The sequence below is a fragment of the Rutilus rutilus genome (assembly GCF_951802725.1).
Source record: "Rutilus rutilus genome assembly, chromosome: 10".
Taxonomy (NCBI): Eukaryota; Metazoa; Chordata; class Actinopteri; order Cypriniformes; family Leuciscidae; genus Rutilus; species Rutilus rutilus.
In genome coordinates this window covers 26,993,778-27,017,969 of record NC_140215.1, presented here as the reverse complement: position 1 = coordinate 27,017,969, position 24,192 = coordinate 26,993,778, and the positions used below count along the sequence as shown (strand labels likewise).

General features: G+C 38.1%; 1 protein-coding gene across 1 annotated transcript in view; it reads left to right on the top strand.

Moving 5' to 3' along the window:
* Positions 1–24,192, top strand: part of col4a1 (collagen, type IV, alpha 1) — a 76,776-nt gene that overhangs the window by 268 nt on the left and 52,316 nt on the right. The window lies entirely within an intron of this gene.

The following is a 24,192-nucleotide window of genomic DNA, read 5'->3' as shown; positions in this document are numbered from 1 at the left end:
GGCCATAAGGAGTGCCATGTACGCTCGTGAGGCTTAAGTCGCGCGCATAGAGAAGTGCGTGTAACTTGTGCGCGACTTGCTTGCGCTCAAGTTCCACTTTAGTTTTCAAATGCGAAAATTTCCATTTGACAAAGTTAAAGGATGGGATATAACTGTATTTAACGACAACATTGTCCATAAATAGCACACCAAATCCAGATTACTTATTATAAACAAGCAGAATGATAGCTATGCATGTTCTGATGCTGTAAGTAACCAAACTAATTATGCCAGTCCAGTTTTATCAAATGCATAATGTATATTCATATAGCACGACAATTGTTTTAACAATAGTCCCCCATCCCCTTAATTCGATTTCAAAGTACTTCATTGGCATGATTGTTTAACACAAAATAATGGCAAAGCAAATCAAGCCAATGACAGGAAACGAAAAATACAGTAAAATAGGGCTCCAGTAATATAAAAAGTAAAAAAATAAATAAAAATACTCAGCAATATGAATTGTGCAATAGAATGGAATAAATATTCAATAAGACATTAATGTACATCACCAACTCCTGCATTTGAGATGTTTCTGACAAAAAGTAAATGTGAGACTGTCTTCATTTGAAAGCCATGTTGAGTCTACCTTTTTCTTTGCCTATGTGGGAAACCACAGACAACCTTGGATTCTCTTTCAATGTGTTGTACTCTTGTGTGCACACTGCTACAGTTAACACAAACTTTTGTAAACTTCTGGCAACTTATGCTTTCTCCTGCATGTTAGTTGCATAAGGATCTAGATGCAGTAATCTGAGAGATCTAGCTGGACATGTGTTTTTATTGGGGGTGTGGCTGGGGGCGGGGCTCCAGTGGGAAGCACCTTCAGGGCAAGGATTCGGGAAATGACAGGTGCCTGGGTGATAAGACCTGGCAGGATGATTGATTGTGTCGTGACAATGATGAGATAAATTCACAAAGCAGTTACATCTGGTGATTTTGTCATATTTCTGAATGAATATAAGGGCATATCTGCTGGATGAATAAACTGCCCCTTGATACTGCAGATATATTTGTAGGAGTATGTCTGTATGAAGAATAACTCTATTGATTTCAAAACACAGCCATACAATGTCCCAACATAGCAGACCATGCCTTACAACTCTATTCCAATGGAATTGGTTGATGGATTATCACATTACTACAAGCATTAATTTGATTTAAACTGGTATGTCACATAGCTATATTGAATAAGATGTATAATCAACATTTTCCATATATTCCACAACTCTGCAATACTGAATTACAATTGGTCAATTGTTTTGTTTTTTTCATATTAAAACTTTATAATTAATAAACTTTATGACTGATCATTGTCCTTGGCAATAGATTTCTTACATAGCTGTACTGGTTTCATATATTTTAGATTACTGTACAGTGTCTTCTGTATCTCAAACTGTAAAGCATGACACTAGCAACACATGCGTTGTACTCTGGATGTATTTTTTATTTTAAATCATAAATGTGAATATCAACCACGTCTCTCCACTGTTTGTTGGGGTCCTGATCACCCTGACAGGGTTAATGGCCGTCATACATTATCACCTAATTATGTGAGCTGTTCTGAACTGTGTATTTTTGTTCTCTGGCATGCATTTACATTGAAAGTGTGTGAATCTGTAATCTCTCAGCACTTTTTTGGGGTGGAATACCTATCATATGCCTCCCACAGCTGCCTCTCTCTGTCACCTCAGCCTTGGGTTGTAATTGATGCCATTTGTGAGTGGTATAAAAGTCAGGTTTGTTAACACTGTTTAAACAACTACAACAACAATAGCCCTGAGAACAATAATGTTTTGCTTTGTATTGTGTGTGACAAACACCAAAAGGTGTAACCATTTGTTGTTGCTGGCTTGTTTTGGGAGGCAGTGTTCTCATCTGTAAAAAAAATCATGACATATTTTTTTAACTAGTCACTTTTTCTAGTTAAAGTAGTATGTATTTGGTGAGTGCAATCCCTAATATACATACTTATCCAGTTATCACATACAACTGAAAAGTTAGTAATGGGAGCCCTATAAGGCGAAGGCATCCTGAGCTCAATCAATTTAAATAAATGTTTAGGTGAAATGGGTGGAAATGAACTATTGTGTATTGCAAAATCCACCCTAAATCCTTGCAGCATTAGTGGTATGTGTGGTTCACCAGACATTTTAGTTTTTCCTCTTGGGAGCCTAAATATTTGTAAAAAAAAAAAAAAAAAAAAACGTTCATGCTGACTAAAGATGTGTGTTTGGAATTGTTTCCCTAGGCTTATTCTTACAAATACAAAAGGTGAAGAATATCCCTAACAAACAAATGTTTGCTTATATTATCTATGTGTTTCTGTTTCAGTGGCATAATTAGTCTACATTGGCAGTTTATTTATTCAGAAAATCTTCTTCCTTTTCTATTTGTACATTAATGGAAGGCTGGTCCGGATGAGTTTCAGTTGAACACTATGTTTTTCCAAGCTTGTTTATCAATTGTGATTCTCATAAGGTCAAAGTGGTCTCACGTGTATTCAGTTCATATCAGATTAGTGCTCACTTCCTGGACTTAACTCACTTAATTAGGATGGCATTACAGATTAGATTCTCCATTTGAATTAAGTCAAGAAACGGCCAAAGTAAATGAAAGTGAATTCGGTAAACTTAACTGATAGCAGTGCAATCTCTGAGCGAACTCAGTCATGCCAAAACAACATTATGTACCCGACACACCCTGAAAGATGAATTAGAGGACCTATTTACACTTCATTTTATCAGCCTAGTCACTTCATTGGTCTTGAATAGTGAGACAGTTGTCTGATTGGGTATTAATTGCATTTACACTTGACCACGTAAATGCATTTCCCTAAAATTACCTCTAATGTTCAGGTGTGATGGATTTTTACTCAGGATAAGTCATCAATATTTTTGGAAATTTTCACTGAAGAGAAAGATTGTAAATATTAAAGGGCCCCTATTATGCTCATTTACAAGTTTTATTTCTAGAATACAATACTTGATTTAAAAACTTGTTGTCATAGTGTGCATTGCTGTAGCACCTCTTTTTGCCATCTGCCTGAAATGTTCTGTTTAAGTTCCTGTCTCTTTAAAGCACAGTCTGCTCTGATTGGTCAGATGGCCAGGTCTGTTGTGATTGGTCTACCGCTTAGACAGAATGTTGAAATATATAATGCCCCTAACCATAGTCCTGTTTCAGCTCCCAAGGCTTCATGAGCAGCTGTAAACTATATTATATCTATGGTAACTATGTCGGTATTGGAAGTCACTGCATTTTCTATTTTATTTTATTTTTTGCCCACAGCATCTTCTCAACATAGCAAAATCACTTACCCAACTGCTCAGTGATGGTGGGCCAAAGCAGCCAGTAGGCAGGCATTATGCAAATGTATAACATTGTACAGAAATAATGTCAAGACCATACAAACAAGGCATTTCAGGCAAGTGTTTTCTGTTGAAAAGATCAACTCCATTTGGCGTGGACTTCGTGCTTTAGAACTTTGCAGTTTGTATGCATTACTTGGAAGTGCTCACTTACTGAATGTGTAAACCTGTGTAAAACCTGAAGTATACTTTGAAAGTCTTGCATGCTCAACTATACTCAGACAGAGCAGAACATGGAAAATTAAGTATATTTAGGCCTTGAAAGCCATACTATGCAAATGTTGGTGTTTTTAAATACACATACAATCTTTATGTGCTTTATGTAGTTAAGTTTGTGCGCTGTAATCCGTCTTATCACACCCTCTGATAGTGAAAGAAATTCCTGAAGTGACTCAGGCCTGCTCTGCCCCTCGAGACTGGCAAGTTTCATGTAGGTGGGTTGTCTGTCTAATTCTTGGAAAACGCACATGTGGTGATGGGTGTGAGAAAGAGTGAGTGGGGAGACGGAGGATGGATGAGGTCCAATTGGGGGGAAAAACATGACGGACATCACTAGGCTTACACACTGTTCCGCCTACGCCTGATCGGACTGTTCCAGCATCTCCCAAGAGAGGGTGGATGGAATGCCAGTGCAGAGGAAGCAACAGTTGCAACTGTTTACCTTCTTGAATCACTGTTCCTTTCCCTTCGCCCTGGACATTTCTTTCTCATTTTCTGTGTTTTATTTGTTTTCATCTTTATAGAAAACAACACGTAGTCTCATAAAGCACTTACATGTGCTCCCTTTTTTAGCCAAGCAGCCCTAATAAAAGCATTTTTGTAGGGTACTCTGTATTTGATATTCACGTAAATTGTTGGCTGGACTGTGAACAAAATGTTTGTTGAATGTTTGTAGAATTGCACCTAAAGACAGGGTTCCCACAGCATGATTTTTTTTTTTTTATTGTGATTTACAAGCCTGGAAAAGTCATGTAAATTAAAATCTTAAAAATTAGACCTTTTTTATAGTGAATATAAACATTTCTAGATATGTTCAGATCCAGATTTTTTTTTTTGTGAAAAAAAATAAGAAGCTAAAATCGAATAATAAATGTATTGCTCCCTACATGACATGTTTTCATGACAACTTATTTATTCTTTATGTATTTGGACATACTACTCCAAACGAACTGAGTTGGCGAACATTTTTTTCACACACTATATTGTAGGGAAGTATTCGATTCCGGACGCAGCGATGGTGTCTAGCACGTTTATCATTGGTTGTCGTGGTTACTCATTGTTTTATTGATTTCACACAACTGTTCCTCGTTTTGAGCCTTTGTTAGTTGTCAAGTCAAGTCAAGTATATTTGTATAGCGCTTTTTTCACAATACAGATTGTATCAAAGCAGCTTCACAGTATTAAATTAAAATAATACAACAAGGTTTGTTTCTAGTGGAATTTATTGATAAAATCAAATTAGATATCCCCAGAATATCCCCAACTGAGCAAGCCAAAGGTAACAGTGGCAAGGAACCGAAAAACTCAATCAAGTGACCTAATGGTGTCCTAAAACTCCATCAGGTGACCCAATGGAGAAAAAAAACCTTGGGAGAACCCAGGCTCAGTCGGGGGCCAGTTCTCCTCTGGCGTTTATTAACTAGAGGCCGGATTGTAATTTGAACTGTAAGATTAAAAATATTATATGAATGCCTGGCTGAAGAGATGCGACTTTAATCTAGTTTTAAACTGGGAGAGCGAATCTGAGCAACGAACACTATCAGGAAGGCTATTCCAGAGTTTTGGAGCTAAATGTGAAAATGCTCTCCCTCCTTTGGTGGTTCTGGATATCCTAGGTATGACCAAAAGCCTTAAATTAAGTGATCTTAAAGAGCGCGATGGATTATAGGGCGATAGAAGATCCGTTAAATAGACTGGAGCTAAGCCGTTTAGGGCTTTATAAGTAAGTAGCAATACCTTGTAATTAATACGGAACTTTATAGGTAACCAATGCAGTGATGATAAAATCGGTGTTATATGATCATATTTTCTTGATCTAGTAAGAACTCTAGCGGCGGCATTCTGGACTAACTGTAGCTTGTTAATTGAGGATGCAGGACAACCGGCTAATAAAGCATTACAGTAATCTAGTCTCGAGGTCATGAATGCATGAACTAACTTTTCTGCATCAGAAACTGATAGCATATTACGTAGCTTAGCAATGTTTCTAAGGTGGAAAAAAGGCGGTTTTTGTAACATATGAAATATGATTTTTGAAAGACAGGTTGCAATCGAGTATAACACCCAGGTCTTTTACTGTAGAGGATAAAGTAACAGGACATCCTACTATATTAAAGTTGTATTGCGAGAGGTTTTGTAATAATAAAACATTTATTTTACACAGCGCCTTTAAAAAGTTGCTTTAAAGAGAAAACAACACACTTTAAATACAAAACTAAACAAATAAAAATGAACAATCAAGTAAAAGCAATCCTAAAATAGAATGTTTTGAGAAGAGATTTAAAAGTAAATAATGTATTTGCTTCCCTAATGTCGGCTGGGAGAGAATTACAAAGCTTAGGAGCATAGGAAGAAAATGCTCTATCACCTCTAGAACGAAGCCGTGTCTTGGGAACAACCAAGAGACCACTCTGAGAGGAACGCAGATTACGACGTGGTGTGTAAGGCATTAATAGATCTGTCAAGTACTGAGGAGCTAGATTATGCAAAGCCTTATATGTCAACATAAGGATTTTAAAATCAATACGGTACCTGACAGGTAGCCAGTGCAAAGACTCCAAGACAGGGGTAATATGGTCCCTAGCCCTGAACCCAGACAATACTCTAGCAGCCGAATTTTGAATATATTGAAGTTTGTCAATTGAGGTTTTTGATACCCCTGCTAGAAGACCATTACAGTAGTCAACACGTGATAAAACAAAAGAGTTTATCAACCTCTCAGCAACTGAGAAGGACAACATAGGACGTAAATGTGCTATATTTCGGAGGTGATAAAAGGATGTCTTAACCGTATTCTGCACAAAAGTTCACAGTTGATGAGGAGAGCCAGGGAGCATAACTTCTGTTTTAGAGCCATTTAAAGACAGAAAATTATTAGGCATCCAAATCTTGATCTCAGCAATACTGTTCGAAAGATGCACAACGTCCACTTGCTGACCCAGTCTTGAATGGATATAAATCTGCGTATCATTAGCATAAAAGTGATAGTTAAGGTCAAGAGATCTTAATAGTTGACCAAGTGGCTAAATATACATACTAAAAAGTAAGGGACCCAATACTGACCCCTGTGGGACGCCAGTATGAACAGAACCAACTTTGGACCTATAGCCACCCATAAAAACAAATTGACATCGGTCAATGAAGGAGGACTTGAACCAGCCAAGAACTGTCTCTGACAAACCAAATACATCTTCAAGACAATTAAGTAACAGTGCATGGTCAATAGTGTCAAAGGCTGAACTAAGATCCAAGAGAATGAGAAGAGACATGGAGCCGGAGTCGGAGGCTAATAATAAGTCATTAGTGACTTTAACCAACGCAGTCTCAGGTGCTGTGTAATTTCCGAAACCCAGATTGATGAGGCTCAAATCGATTATTTTCAATTAAGTGTTTGTTTAATTGGGCCGCAACCACACCCTCCAAGATTTCAGCCAGAAATGAAAGATTTGAAATAGGGCGATAATTTGAAAGAATTTTTATATCAGAGTTTTGCTTTTTCAAAACAGGAGTGACAGCAGCAATTTTAAGTGCTTCTGGCACCTCCCCAGATGACAAAGAGTCATTTATTATAGCAAGAACTGAGGGACATAAAGGACCATAGCAAGATTTAAACAGGCTACTAGGCATAGGATCAAGTATGCAAGTGGAAGCTTTCATATGAGAAACCTGCTTGCAGAGCATCTCAGATTGTAATATAGTACATTTGGAGAATGGAGTGCCAGAAAAACTTCAGCAGACCCAAAAAGACTTTGAATATTTGTGTGAACATTGTAAATTTATTCACTGAAAAATTTAAGAAACTCATTACACAACCAATCAGATGAAGTCAAAGAACTGACACCATCTACATTAAGTAGACTGTTAATTGTATGAAAGTGCTGTCTAGGATTGTTTTGATTATTTTCAATAATACATGAGAAATATGCAGATCTTGCAGTTTCAATAGATACTCTGTAGTGTGTCAAGCAGTTTTTCCAAGCTTGGTGAAACACATTTAAACCAGAGCAATGCCATTTTCGCTCCAATTTCCGTCATGCAGCCTTCTGTATATGCAAATCAAACGTGGGCCCTCTCTCAGGTCGAGCCTCCTCCAAGGACAGCAAGCCAAGTTAGTTTACTATTAACCTTTAAGGCTGAATGGGCAGGCGAACTAGTGAACTGACAGTTTAGAAATGGCACCGAAATTTCAAACACAATTCAGACTGACTGATACTAATATGGATCATCTGAAGTATTTTTCTCTTTGACTAAACACCCCAAGCTAAACTGAACAACCCTGACCCTTACAGAGGGCCATTGCTTAAGTTCACAGGGCCTGGGACAAAATAACCCCTGATGGGCCCCCCTTTAACTGAGACCTTTGTGATAGGGCCACAGAAGCATTAGAAGCACTAGAAGCATTGCCCTTCTAGTTCATGAACTATTGCTTGGTGACCACCCTGCTTTACTTGACTAAAATAGGCAACCACAGAGGTGGACTGGTGAAAGCAGTTTGTGATTATGATAATCATTGTTTAGGAAAAGTTGAGTAGTAATGTGTTGTTTGAAAGATAAAATGCTTTATTACTGCTATTATTATCATTTTATGACAGTGAAGTATAAAGTGAAATGTTATACTCCTGCAATCCAACCGCACACACACACTCACACAGCTTTGTAAAAGGCTTTTTAACGCGATGTGAGTGTATATATCTGGGTGGTCTGGGGAAACTGTTCTTATGCCCTTAACCTATTGATCTGCTGCCTACAGTGTAGCAAGTTTTGTCATTATATCAAGCCTAGATTATCTCAGTGGTTTATGTACTAATACTGCACAGAGAGGAAGGCATATACAAATGTGTTATGGCTTAATGGATTAAAAAACTTCGTTACTGATAAACTTTGTTGCTGGCCCATGATCAGAACAAGACAAGGGCAACAGTTTTCCTATAGCTAAAACAGTTAAACAGCAACGCCAAGGTCATGGGTTCAATTCCCAAGAAATGTGAACTGGTCATAATCATGGCATTGCTTTTGCATTTATACACAATTAGTAACCACTCCCAAGATGTGTAAATACTACCAGGTGATTGGAACATACCTTTTTTGGGGATATCTGAAACCTTTCATTGAATCTGTGCACTCACAGTATCTTTGTTCCCTTTTGCTGTAGTTAATCACTAGTCTATTTCACACTGTCCGAGGTATTGATTGTTTTATACTGGGATAAGGGGGAACAGCCATTGCACACAGGGAGTCCCAGATCCCAGGCTTTCTCTGTGGGAATGTGGAAATTAGCCTGGGCAATACCCATAGCGGATCATTTGGTCTCGGTAACTGGGACTCAGCCAGCCCTACTGGCCCATAATGCATGAGACAGCCATCTGCCCTGTCAATCAAAGTGGAATGGAAGATGACTCAGAGAAGATGCCTGTGTAAATATCATTATAAACAGGGGCATCTTGCATTGTTATTATTAGCATTTTTTTAGAAGGGACACCAGTAGCTGTGAGGATTCATATAGGCACAATAAGACATGACCAGACCCACACAAAAACTGTAAGGGAAGGTTGTTTTAAACAAACAGACAAACAAACAAATAAATGAATCATTTATATTGTGGTATAATCACATTTTGTGAAAAGCGTATCATAATCCATAATGTTGCACTACCAAAAACAAACTCTTGGGCAAAAAAAAAAAGACCAAGCCAAAATTTGTCTCAGGTCCAAACGGAAGTGCAGTTTTCTTCTGTCTGACCTGCCTTTTGCTTTGAAAGATTGGTCCTTCTGTTTCTCACCATGTCTTCTAAACATCAAAATTGGAAGGAGTTTGTGTTGTTCTCTGTGGTTTGTTTATGCAGCTGACTTAATGGATCTCAATACATTCAGCAAACAGTTTGGACTGGACAGCACAATCTTTACTCCAGGTCATAAAGCATAGAAAAATATAGGGGTCGACAGTTAACTTTTGACACATTATAGGCCTTTACATCATATTTCCAGACCCTAACACACTGACTGGCCATTTAAAACATTTTATTGTCACAATGCAGCTGTCTGGCCAGACCCTACCTGAAATCAGGTCAAATTTAAAGGGATTCTTTTTACGTAAATTTTAATGATTAGAATATAATTGTTTTTTATTTTTTTAATTAAATTACATTGCTTTGCTTCTTGCACATTTCTTGACACTTTCAAAGAGAAATGTCCAATGAGTGGCGTTAAAAGCACGATCAGTTAAAGGTATAGTGGAGGATTTTCTTTTTCCGGGTGGATCATCAAGACTATTGGTCCTCCTAGTTGTCAATCATTCTGGTGATATGTTTACGTAAGGCCGTCGTACGTGCTCGTCCCTAGGTAGTTTTCGCTTTCTGCGCATGCGCACTTTCAGGTGTATATGTGTGGTGAGCTACGGTTTCAGCCATTCATTGAAGCTCGCCGTTCTCACCGGGTTTTTTCAAAATGTCTGAGGGTCGCAAGAGAAAAAGTGTCTACGAATTGTATGACAAGAAGAGAAAGGCCTCTGAAGAAAGAAACAAGACCAGAGTGTTTTTGGGAGAATATTTCACACGCTGGCGTGCGCTAAAAGCACAGGTTGGGCTTCCCACTGATGCCTCAGTCGCGAAGTTTCTACTCGACAGGTAAAGTTTGGCATGCTATTTGGAGAAATCCATTTAAAATCACTGCTAGTAAAAGTTAATGTAAGCTATGATTAGCGATGCTAGCCCTGGCACAAGTCACGCACTAGGCTCGTGCATGCTGTCTCGTGCACACGTTTAATAGGCGTTCCCTCTCGGGAGCAGGTAGAGTGTTGCGCATGTGCATTTTTTCAAAAAGTGAAGAGGGCGGTTCTTTTCTAAAATTCGGGAAAATCCTCCACTATACCTTTAAGCACGATCTGGCAAAGTTTTATTATGTTGGTTTTGGTAATCATGTGTAAAAGTGTTTTGAGGTCATATAACATAGTATTGTGTAAGGAACTGTGTCTCAGATTTTAGACCTGTTGTATATGTTTGTAGTGATACTGTCAGATAAGCTATTGGTGGCAACTTATATCAATTGATTGCTCTAGTTTTGTCTCTGGTTTGCATCTTTAACCTGACATAAAACATGCACTGTCTCGCAGACATACATAAGCACAGACTTTTGTTAGAGAACCATGAGTTAGATCCCAGCATGCTATTTTGGCCTTTCACAGTACCACGTGAACCAAATTAGCCCAAAATCCATGCCAGCTCTGCCACAGGAGTGTTTGCAGAGAGCATCACACAAGGAGGCGTCTGTGGACTTTATTAGGAAGAATGTCATGTTGTCATCAATGTTAAAGATCAGATGAACAAGCTGCAGGCAGTAAGACCAACACTAAACACTCACATTGAGTTCATGACTAAAATAACTCCAAATTCACGTATTTCCAAGAAACAGAAGACACAGATGTTTTGGAAAAATCTCTAACCTCGCTTCGATTTATCCGGAGAGCATTTTACAAGTAGGCCTCACAGGCTTCTGCGCAATTTTTTGGAGAACAGATAACTATTGTTAGTGACAGCCTCTCTGTCCAGTGCTCTGAATGCAGTGTTTCAAATGCTGTTTGATCGCTCTATTGTTCGATGGACCAGTAGGGGCGAGTTCATGCACATTTCGCATTGGGGTCTGTACTGCATGCACATGAACTCAGGACCTGTGGGTGTAATTTTTGGGGTTTTGTACATTGACATGTTTCTGTGTGTGGGATTTCAGATGAGATTTTATTTGATGTGAGATCATTCGTAATCTCTCTGTATCTGATCTAAAATCACTGCTGACAAAGCACAGCGCCTGCTATTCCAGCATGATTCAAGGAAGAGAGAGCAACAGATAAACATGGATGGTACAAAACGATAATCATCAGGACAGATAAACAGAAGTAGTTTATTCTCTCTCCGGCTCTTTGCTTTCTCTGTTAGATATGGTCTTGATTGTTGTAATTGGTCGCTCCACCCCTTGTTTTGCGTCATGGAGAGTTTGTTTACAGTGTTGATGGTTTAGCATGTGCAACTTGAGCACGTGATCCATGTGGCAAGACCATCATTTTCCCATGAATGCAAGTTATGAACTTGATTTTTACATTGCTAGTTGGCTTCTTACTGGCTCAGGTCAAAAGAGCCCAATAACAATTCTCTATGATATTTTGGATCCTAGGTATATTTCTCAATGTAAGCATTTGGGCTCATTTTATCACCCATAAGGTGAACACATAATTTTTGTTGCTTAGAAAAGTGAAATATCAAACCTCTGCTCAACTAGCCTCACAATTTTAGGTATCATTTACAGCAAATATATTTTCCTAATTTATTTTCCTGCATTTTCCTTGCACCTTGAATACATTTGAGTGAACATCTCATAATTATTATTATATTAATTATTATCTTACACACAATCACTGGCCACTTTATTAGGTACACCTTGCTAGTAGAGAGTTGGTGCTGGAAACATTCCTCAGAGATTTTGGTCCATATTGTCATGATAACATCAAGCTGTTGCTGCAGATTTGTCGGCTGCATATCCATGATGCGAATCTCTCGTTCCACCACATCCCAAAGGTGCTTTATTGGATTGAGATCTGGTGAATGGCTATTTGAGTAAAGTGAATTCATTGTATCCCATTGGAAGTAGCCATCAGAACATTATAACAATACTCAGGTAGGCTGTGGTGTTTAAATGATGCTCAACTGGTATTAAGCGGCCCAAACTGTGGCAATAAAACATCCCCCACATCATTACACCCCCACCACTAGCCTGAACTGTTGATACAAGGCAGGATGGATCCATGCTTTCATGTTGTTTATGCCAAATTCTGACCCTACCATCTGAATGTCGCAGTAGAAATTGAGACTCATCAGACCAGGCAGTACTTTTCCAAAGTAATTGGCTGATTACATATTTGCGTTAATGAGCAGTTGAACAGGGCCACGTTCAAATTCAAAACGGTGCGCAACGTTTTGCTACGTTTTCCGGGTTGAACGTCATGTTTCCTGGAAACGGCGTGCACCGGTGTGCAACGGGGTTTGAGATACGTTTTCTCTTGTTTGGTGGGTGTGTCAGAACTGCAGTCCAATCAGCAGCAACATGTATATAAAGCACGCGGTATTAAAGTGAACTCGCACAATGGGTTCAAGGAAAGTAATTTACAAATGTGTTCGATGCAGCTCGGTATACGCAACAACTGAGGATATTAGAAGACATGTTTGTCGTAAGTTTTATTGTAAAAATATAGGATATCAACATAATGATGTAGTTGTTTATATTTTTAGCTTCATTGCAAGTGTATGACATTTGGCATAGAAATAAACAATGCTAATTAAGTGCTTTTCCTAAAAATGAGAAAGAAAATACAGGGTATATGTGTTTTAGTCTGAATTAGGTAAGATGTGTGCTTCCATTTCAGTTTCCACAAATCCCTTCACTCGATTGGGATGTTCTCTTTTGTTCTGGGCGGCAAGTGCAGTAACTGTAACATCTGGCATATTTTGTAGTATTAAACACATATTTATACCGACTTCATCAGGCTCCGAAAATTCTTCACAAAGAACACAAAGAATGGCCTTCTCAGCTGCCATAGTTGCAACTCTTGCGTCATCAGAACAGTGTGTTCAACGCATCACCGTTTCTGTTTAAAAAACGTTGTGCAACGTTTTGTCTGGGCTGAACGCAGCCCAGGTGTCCCTAATGTGTGTGTGTGTGTGTGTGTGTACTTGTGTACAAAATGTCCCCACAAAGATGTCAATATCCGAAATCCTTGTCTTTGTGGGGAAATTTGTTGGTCCCCATGAGGGAAACAGCTTATAAATCATACTAAGTAATGTTTTTTGAAAATGTAAAACTGCAGACATTTTTCTGTGATGGGTAGATTTAGGGGTAGGGTTAATTTGAGTGGATAGAATATACAGTTTGTACAGTATAAAAATCTTTATGTCTATGGAAAGTCCCCATAAAACATGAAAACACAACATGTGTGTGTGATAGAAAACTGCCTACCAACATGTTTAAAGTTGTCGTTTTTGAATAACTATAGATTTTGTTAAAAAAATTTAAATGAAAAAATAAATAAATCTCAAGTAACTGACCCAGCATACGCCAAATCAGCCAAGCTCTGGAATCTCAGTGCATAATGAGGAGGCTGAAACTCCCAAGTTAACAGTTGACCCTACCAATGGAGGAGTGGACTATTACTTTTTATGTGTCTGATAAAAATCCTCTTGTTAAACTGAAACTACACTGTCTGACCTCCCACTGTTCCATCCAGCTTTAGTTTTATTTGTCATTTTCTTTTACATTTTCTTTTAATCTACAGTAAATAAGCCGTGGGTGACATCTGACACCCACTCTGTTTTTCACCTCTGAGGATATGGAGGAAGAAACCTTCTAAACACAGAAGCTGGATTTTTTTTAACCAGTTGGACACGTATCAGACTGAAACGAGACACAGATGTTATTTTAATTATTAAACCTGAAGCCTGTGTGACATCCAGCCCTAAATATAGAGTAGAGCAAATGTGTCTGTTCCAAAAATGTAATGACCTGTTCCATCCCAGTCCTTCCTGGTCTGTTCAGGACATCAATTGTGGAGATTTCCTGTCTAAAAAAAAAGGTAGGGTCATTGTTAGCTTACACATGATCTGAGGGAAAGACATGGCATTTGACTAAGGAAGTCATGATATTCTTGACTTTAGTTCACTCTTGTGCTTTACCTTTGGAAAGAGAATGCTATTTTTCTTCCCTCTGGGTGATTCCTGAATTATTCAGATGTAGATATTTTTGAGTTACTGTAATACAGGGGCGCATACATTTGTCATGTTTGTGTATGTAGGCATTACAATTGTAACGGAAGCGAGCTAGTAAGAGCTGTATGTGTAAACCTCACTCCCCTGGCCTCAAGTGCAGCAGCAACACCAGTTTGAATCCCGCTTGGAGCAGGTCGAGTAGAACCAGTTACACAATGTTTCAGCGCCTTGACTCTTTGTATCGCCACTGTGATCATGAAAACCAACAGAAAGCATTTCCTTACCTTTCATCTGCATTTTTTCTCTTGAGGCCCGAAAGCAAATGCCAAACACTTTTACGAACCACAGACTCATGTTAGATTATGTCCATAGATTGTGAGAAAAATTATCTGCATTTTTTATTTTATTTCCTGCATGTTATGATGTTGTTTGAGAATGGAATGTAGAATGTATATACCATTCTCCTAGGCCTATCTTCTGTCCTTTAGATGCCCTTCATTTTCAGTGAAGAAAACAGCTATGCCCTGCAAAATCTTCTCACCCCTGTTTAGGACCACAACTCTATTTTTGAGCAGCTTTATTACATCCAGATTAAACACAGAGGACTGCCTCTGAATGCTTGTCTTTTCTTAGCTTTGTGCTCTCTGTCCACTACCTTTCTCTCTTCTCACGTTTCAGGCATTTACTCCTGTTTTTAGAGTCTGACCTGTGCTCTTGTTCTGTTGGGATCTCACTGTGAATTTTCTCAGAGACTTGCACTTTCCCACAAGAACAAGGAAATATTTAGTACAATAAATCAGATTAAGTTTACCACCCTCTCTTTGAATCGTAGCAGAATATGGAGTACCTCCAAACGTCCATGTGCCTTAGATTATTGCATTAGCAGGAATTCTCATATATATGCATGCAGTTTCATTATAAACACCGGGTCATGTCTAGTTTATCTGTTGATGTTTATGACACAGACAGTATCTCTGTCAGGGATGCATGCAGTTCAAATTCCATGGATGACGCGTGACGCAGAATGAATGATGATGGTATACTTTAATTAAGAGCTATAACACTACACAAGAACCACAAATGTTAACGTAGAACACTAAACTTAGAACACTAAACCGAAGCAGAGGGCGTAAATACACAGGGCCAGATGATTAACAGAACAGGGAATATCATAAGCAGTCTCCAAATTTAATCCCACATTTACTATAGCTCTCTCATTAACACACCATTAATGCAGTATCTTGAATGCTCTCACATATCCACGCAAAACATGAGATGCTTGATTGAGATGCAACATTATGGAGTAATAGATATGAGGGGAATATAATGATCCACTTTATAATGATCATATGCTTCACAAATTTTTAAGCATTCTTTGATTTGATACTTAATAATATATGATCTGCAAGTACAGTTTTTTAAATATACTTAGAAGATTTGATGTTCACTACAAGAAATTCATACAGGTTTGGAATGACATGAGGGTGAGTACTGTAAATACTGACCTTTTGCTGATCTGTGAGAGGTTTTATCAGAGTAGCATCTAAAATAAACACTATAATTTTAATACAAATCAAACACTAACACTGTAATTTAAATCTACAAACCTTTATGCAAATCTCTCTTTTTTTCAGTCCCTATTTTGCATGCAAACAGACATATCTATTCGCATCTTGCATAGCTGATGTAATAATGTGGGTTATGGATTTGTCTTAGGGCGCTTTCACAATAGCACTTTTGATGCGCACCCAAATTCGATTGGTTGGTTTGGATGATATGAACGCTGTTTTCCGAACTTGCAGTATCCGAATCCGCCTTAAAAGGATGGTCTCTGGGGTATGGTTCATGTGAACTCCGGTACAGTTCGCTGCTGATATGAGCGCAATCGTACTAAACCGCGAAAGTGACCCACCATTGATAAAACCAAAGGTTCAAAAACCAAAATAGGCTGTAAAAGTGAGGTGAGCAATGCTATAGACCTTATTGTTGTGACATCCGCTTAAACATTATCAAAGACTTTCATTATTTCTACAATAAGTAAATCCACTTCACCAGCTAATTCGACAGCTATGCCATAGAAATATACAGAGCTACAGCAAAACAAAGTTCAAACACAAAATTCGAAAGATTGTTTCTCTAGCGCAAAAGGGCTATACATTTTACAGCTGCGTCGTCATTACAGAGCAACAGGTGTAAACAGCTGCTGCTTTGATAATGCAAATGCACTGCGGTTCAGACCCAAGTCAAATAATGTGAACAAAATCCAGCAGGGGGAGGGGGGGACATGTAAACTCGGGTTCAGACCAGGTAATCGAACCAAGTGTGAAAGACTTCACTTCTGCTGTTCAACTGATTGAACTATGTTTATGTGTCTGGCATGCTTCACTGGCTCATTGTGCATGTGGTTTTGGTAAAAGCTTGACACTGCCTTCGTGAGCATGATGTAGCCGTGCTTTTGACAGATTGCTATTAGTCTTTGCTTAATAAGTTGTGGACAGAAGGAAAAAGCAATATCCATCCTCTTAAGGCAGGGAAACCCCTCCATAGCTGAAGCATTAGTGTGGGAGTTCCTTCCTTTTTGTGGATCTGGTTGGCTTCCTACACACAGCATAATGAGATGAGAAGAGGCTGTGTGAGAGAGAGAGAGTTATCTATGTTCAGCTATACTAGTGCCTTCTGAACACTTTACAGCAGTCCTATGTTCCTCATTGGTACATATTCGTCTTTCACAATGTATTGCATTTACATATAAGCAACTTACAATGCAGCTATATTACACATCTTTATGGCTTGTGCGTTCTGGGAATCGATGCCACTGGCATTACTAGCACCATTCTCTATTCTCTATATTAATGAATTAAATAAATATATAATAAAATATATAATAAATAAAACTCATTTAAAATATTTGTGTATTTTAATGCTTATTAGAGAATAGCATCTTTATCACGTCAGTGAGAAAAAAAGTCGCAGTTGCAAGTGATTATTTATTTATTTTATGGATTTATTTATTTATTACAGGGACAGTGCATATTAATAAACATTTCTGTCAATATGCCAGAGTTAGCCAGAAGGCTATTTTTCATCTGCAGTCCCTAATGTGTTTATGTATTTTAGGATGTGGATGTGTTTTAGTATAGAATGAACTGAATTTATTATATTATATTATATTATATTATATTATATTATATTATATTATATTATATTATATTATATTATATTATATTATATTATATTATATTATATTATATTATATTATAATCACAGTGTATTATGTGATTGGCATAACATAAAGGATACCTGTGATGCATAGAACAGCCTTTGCATCTGGAGCACTTTCGTCTATTTACAGAGCCGAAATCTTAAAAACACATAAATCCACACCGCTGAAGAGAGTCAACATTAGAGGTGCACAGGACGTGGTTAAGGGTCAGTGTACTGACAGGTTAACCTGTAGACGTTGGATAAATAGATCCCAGGCTGGATGTTGCCCCTTAGAGGTCATGCGACAGCTGAAAAACTAGTCAGGCTGGAATGGAATATTCTGGATTTGAATGTCATACTTTTAAAGGAAACCTTCCCTGCATCTTCACAGAATGTGTTCTTCAGAAAATGTGCTGAACTATGAGATGGAATGTGTTGCTGATTTTATGTTAATAAGCAAGATGTTTTATCTCCCGCATAAATACTCAGACATGCAAGAATGCTATGAGAGACAGTCTATTCCTCTCAGCGACACACTTTTATTGGTTCCTTTTGAACATAGCGGCAGCTGTTGACAGCCTTTGCACTCTTGTCACTTTTTAGAGCTTTGGATTGTGTCCTAATGGAGTCATGACATGGTCCACCGAGAGTTATGTGTCGTCATTTTGGCAATGCTGGTGGATGGTGGATGTAGCCCTTGTCCTTTTTAAGCATTCAGCGTTAAGACTTCTGACTCTCTCTGATTTTCACTTTTCTGATGGCTACATTCTAATTTGCATATAAAATATGAAGTCAGTGTTGTTATTGTTAACTAAAACTTATTTGAAATAAAATAAAATAAAAATATTAAATGAAAAACTTAAATGAAAATTAGAAATGTTGCATTGGCAGCTAACTGAAATAAATAAGTTAAAGTATTAAAATTAGTGAAAATAGTTAAAGTTAAAGTGAAAAATGAAAAGCTAAAAATATAAGCTAATTCAACATTTGTATAAATACTTTAATCATGAATAAATATAATTATAAATGATACTAACACAGCACTCACTGAGTTCATATGGAGTCAAAGTTGTGATGCGCTGGTTTAATCTGTAATATTCAGACATGTTCACTCAATTCAACCCTACAGAAGAGTCCTGACAGAAAACATAATGGCCCTTGATCTGATCAGGGTCATGTGAAAACTTACTGTGAAAAGCAAAGAAGTGTAGAAAGGTGAACTGATATAATTAGAGTTTTTGTCAACCCCTGGCTCCCAGCAATTAAAATGTGTTTTTAATTCCACTGAGCACTGAGCGAGCCAAAATGCTTACTACTACAGAACATCTGGAGGATGTTAAAAAGTGAATGTTTTTGTTGTTGCCATGAATTCATTACGGCGTATATAGCGCATGCTTACATGCAGCATATTTGTGTGCCCAAAAAAACCCAAAAGGCAGTGGCACACAATAGTAAAAACTAAGATGGGGCCCCGCCCACAAGCTGTGATGTCATGATTTTAACATCTTTTTTGAATGATGAATTTTTGTCATTTGAAAAGTTTAAATCTTGCCGTTGTCATTCAGTGCCTGCCATGTTCTTTTGGCTCCATAATTATAATTGCTGTTAGAGTGAACATCTGCATACTGAATGCACGGGATTCATCCACGATACTTGTGTGTCTGTTGATTTCATCTTATGTGTGAATTATTTGGTTTTATTTGAAAAACAGCAGCATGCTGAATGTACTGAGTTTTCATGTCTGATCATGGCTGACAACAATTTTATTGTTGTTTGATTTTAAATATGTAGAAAACACAGTTGTATGATTAATGCATTAGTCCAGTATAAACCATGTGCCCAACACACAATGGGACATTCTGTCATTGTTGACCGATGAGGTCATTTCCAGTCTCCTCAGGGGGATTCCAGGCGTGTGTAGGACAATGCATGTGGACAGTCTGATGAAGGAATGCTTAGCCTATGGCCTCAGATGCTTTCAATGGCGTGTCAATGTGTACATGTGAAAACAATGGAACATTGAATGGCTATGTGCATGTTTTACGTAGGCGGCTGTGAGAAAAGCCCTTTCTGACCACACTGCTGATCACAGGACAGATGTGCACAGATGATTATAACAATGACGAAAATGTGGAGTAGCGATTTCATCTAAAAATGGGATGATCCCAAAAGCTGAATCACCAGATTTCCTTCTATTCTCCTTGCTATAGAGGCCTTTTCCTCTTGGCTGCAGTAGAGGATCCAGATAAGACTCTTTTGTCAACTACTGAGACAAATATGCTATACTGCAATGAATCAGGATTGGTCAGGAAAACAATGCTTCGTGTTAATATCGGATGTTACAATCCAGTATTGAATAAAGTGGAAGCAGTGGAAGCATCCTTAGAACATTTTTAATGCAAGCTGTTTAAAGCCTAGTGTGCATATTTGATACACAAATTTACAAGGCCTTCTAAATTATCAACATGATCAAAACTTTCATGAAAAATCTGTTGTTTATAATCTGCTAAAGTAATGAGTATATTATATATAAAATAAATATGTACTGGACAAAAGCAACAACTTAGATTTACTTGAAAATCATGTTAAAATATCAGGCTTTTAAGGAACATTCATTTGTTCATCTCTCAATGATCGTTGTATTGCACCACATCATATGTTTTGCCCCACAAAAAAATAAATAAAAATAATAATACAGAAAGCATTCAAATAAAATAAATAATAATTATAAAAGCATTAAAATATAATCTTTTTAAGACATATAAGTAAATATCTAAGCTGATATTTATATGCATTTTATGTTAATAGTCTGCTATACTGATCTCAATGAGTTACATTACAAGCTACAAGTTGTCAGCAACTGCACCAATGTGCATATTTTTGCTCAGTTTGGGCCTCTGAAAAAAAATTTAAGTGTTTTTTCCTCATCGAATATGAGCTCCTCATACAATATGAGCCATAAAATCCTGATGTATCCTTAAAAACCTTTTTGGAATATTAGTGAAAAACTGTACTCATCATGCCATTTCATGGGGTCTTTACCATGAGAAACTTTAAAATAGGCCTACTTTTTGCAAGAACAAAGCTACATGTAACTGTGAATGAATCAAAAACTTGACTGGAACAAAGACATATGAATTTCTTCTTCTTTAAATCAAAGGTGATGAAACGTCATTCCAGCCCAATTCACTTCACATAACGGTCATGCTTCATGGTCACTTCAGTCCTGCTTCTCCATATTAGGAGCATGGCCTAGTTTCTCACACTCTAAACTCTGACTGTTACTTTTATGGGCAGTTTGAGTGTTTCACAGCCTCAGGCCCCATCCACACTACTGCGTTTTCGTTTAGAAACGGAGACCTTTTGCTACGTTTGCACCTCCCTTCCAGACTAAAACGAAGACCTAAAACGGAGAAGTTTAGAAACGCTGCCGACCCCGGTTTGCGTTTTGAATCTCCAAAGGGCGTTTTAGTGAAGACGGGTCAAAACGGAGGACTTTAGAAACGATGACGCAGAGGCTCACGCTCGGCTCTATGATTGGGTGTCATCAGTCATGGAGTATACACAGGTAATATTCAGTACCAGTAAACTCCACCCGCTGGAACAGTTTCTTACAGTAAGAAACTGCCGCGTCTCAGGCGCGGCTCGCGCGGAAAACGCGTGCATGCTAGAAATAGAACCGACGCCTATTTTTCATGCGACACGTGGAAGCGTTTCCAGGCAAAATAGAATAGGAAAAGATGTTTATATGTCATTTTGACACAAATACATATTAATAAATGACATTTTGATGTTTGAAAGTCTCTAGGTTTACACATTGCGCATGCCCAGTGTTGGTGAATGGTCACGTGATCCGCGTTTTCAGTCGTTTTAATGTGGACGGAGATCAATTCTAATACGCAGCTAAAACACTGGTGTGGACGGAGATCGTATTCATTTTAATTCTCCGTTTCTAAACTAAAACGCAGTAGTGTGGATGGGGCCTCAGTTTCCTAGGCTGACTACGTCAGACTTCTTACTTCCGCTCAATTTCATTTCGCTTCTGTACTCAGTCTGAGACAGCGTAAAAGCTTTCCGTTTTCCTCCGGCCTGAAAACAGCCGGCCAATCAACGAACTGAGGGCGGGCTGAGAGCCGTGACGTAGACACTGATTGTACCGTGGATGCGTAGATTTACTTCACATAATCTGCAAAAGTCGTTCACAGCCATGTTCACTCCGGTATTTCGCTCAATGGTTTTGTTTTCAAATCATGTGTTTACAGTGGAAGTTAGATGCGGCTGAGCATGCGCATAACACACTCCATAACCAAACGTTATGTGATTGGCTTACGGGAACCAATGATTTTAAACTTCAGACAAGCGCCCCCCCGCGAGAAAGAAAACGCTTTTCAATTATGCCATGCCAGACTCTGTCTACGAAGCAAAGCGAAGTACAGTAGCAGAGTTTGGTATTACCAGGCTATCAGTTTCTACCTTAAATCTAAAATGTTGCACTTAGCTTTTCCACGCTAATGACATCTTTAGCAGAGCCGTTTAATGTGGTAACACTATCTTAACGGCCTCCATATGGCAACTGTAATCAGGGGTCTGTTGACAGGAATGTCATGCAGCAAGCCTGATTTTCTTTTATGGTGTGTGAGAGATAAAGACCGGACATTCTCAAATCCGTTTGCAAATATCGATGTATTGAACATACAATGGGTTAACACATTTCTCGCTGTGTTTCTCTCAGTGCTGTTCTATCTGTAAAGGAGGGAAGCGCCCTTAAGCTTTACAGATATGAGAAGCGAGAAAGATGGAATGTTGCAGTTGGCAGGGCACCAACAGGAAAGCTTTTGTTTTAGTTGTTGTTGTTCTAGAAAACACAAACAACAATACTCTCTGATTCTCTTTACATAAACGTCCCACCCGATAAGTCACCAAAGTAATCAGGCAATCTTCAAGAAAGCGCCCTTACATGTTTAAACTGCAGGAAATATACAGACTCACATCGAGCCACAAACACAGCAATGTTAAAATCAACCTACAAATCAGCTTAATTATAGCTGTCTTTACACACTGAACTGAGAGAGGAGAAATTATTTTTAAAGGAATAGTTCAAGTTAAAAGTTAACGTTTTCATCAGTTTGTATCATTTTATACATTTTTATTTATTAATTTTAGTTTACTTAGTTTTAGTCATTTTAGTGAAATTCTTTTAAAAACATTTATCTTCTTTCAAGCAACGAAAACGTTTTTTTTTTTATGGTTTTAGCTTTAGTTAGTGATGATAACCCTGATACAAACAATGTCGTTTGATCATGAGGATAATAAAATATTTGAACTGTCATTTTGGGATGAACATTTCTTTTAACATTAGAACATTACATAGTACTTCTTTAAAATAAAGTATGCAGTATATTTATGCTGACATTTTCTGGTGTAGCACTTTGACGTCTAACTGATAGTAAATTTACAATGGTCATAAACTAAAAAAAATACCTTTTTGTTATGTTGCTTTTTATATTGCATGCTTGATCCACAGAGTACATATTTTCATTTGGATGGAATTGGTTTAGGGCAGTAGTTCTCACTCACTCTTCCTTTATTCAAGAAAATGTTCAAAGGCCTTCTTATATAAGCTCATATCTACCTCTGGTATTTCTGTTTTAGTAAAAACATATGATATTGGTTTAATGTTATACCTACATCTTTTGTGTGTGTGTGTGTGTGTGTTTTAGCATTTTCAACTTAAAGACATATTGGGACCCCTGGAAGTTTGCTGAGGCCCCCTTGTTGAAAACCACTTAGGAGATCAAGCTCATTCCACATGTATTTAATGCTCATGATTATGCTGTTGCAGACTTCCAAACCTAAAATGAAATGTAGCTTTTAACAGGCAGTATGCAGAGGTTATGTTGAAATGCTTGAACGTTTGTCAGGCATGATTTGTGTGATAGGCTACTTTTCCCCAGCCTTAATGAAAAATATATATCACAATATTTACTTATTAGCTTGTCATATATGATCAATTGGGTTCTCCCAGTCAATGCCTTGGTGAATAGTATCTTACAGAATTTGCTGTCTTTTTTAGTGATACAGAGTTACAGACTTAGGCCATGTTCACACAGCAGCAGAATGCGGTTGTTATCACGGTTACGTTCACACACAGTTTAGTTATTTACAGGAGTGAAAAGCGCATTCGATTACCGAACCCACACCCGTAAACTTTCAGGACTCACAAGCGCGTTCTCGGAAAATGTGCCCTGATCGGAATCGGACTGGACAACTTGTTATCCGTCACGTCATACAATGTGAAAGAGCCGCTCTGCACTGCACAAACGAGTGTATACCGTGAGTTGTGGGTTTTCATGACTGAGATATGAGGGTTTTAGATCCAATCACTCTTCTCCACCGGAGCGGCTCCCATCAGTTTTGTGTGTGACTCAAATACTCCGCTCTCCACCCAGATATAAATGCTGCTCTTGCAATGAAGATTTGACGGATAAACCCAAAGCTTGATTGGACTCGTGTTAAAGACTTAGCAGTTTTATGGACGTCACCATCTTTTCATACGGGCTTGACTCCCGTTGCTTGTTCATACAGACAGTATTCAAGACGCTGCTGTGTGAACGG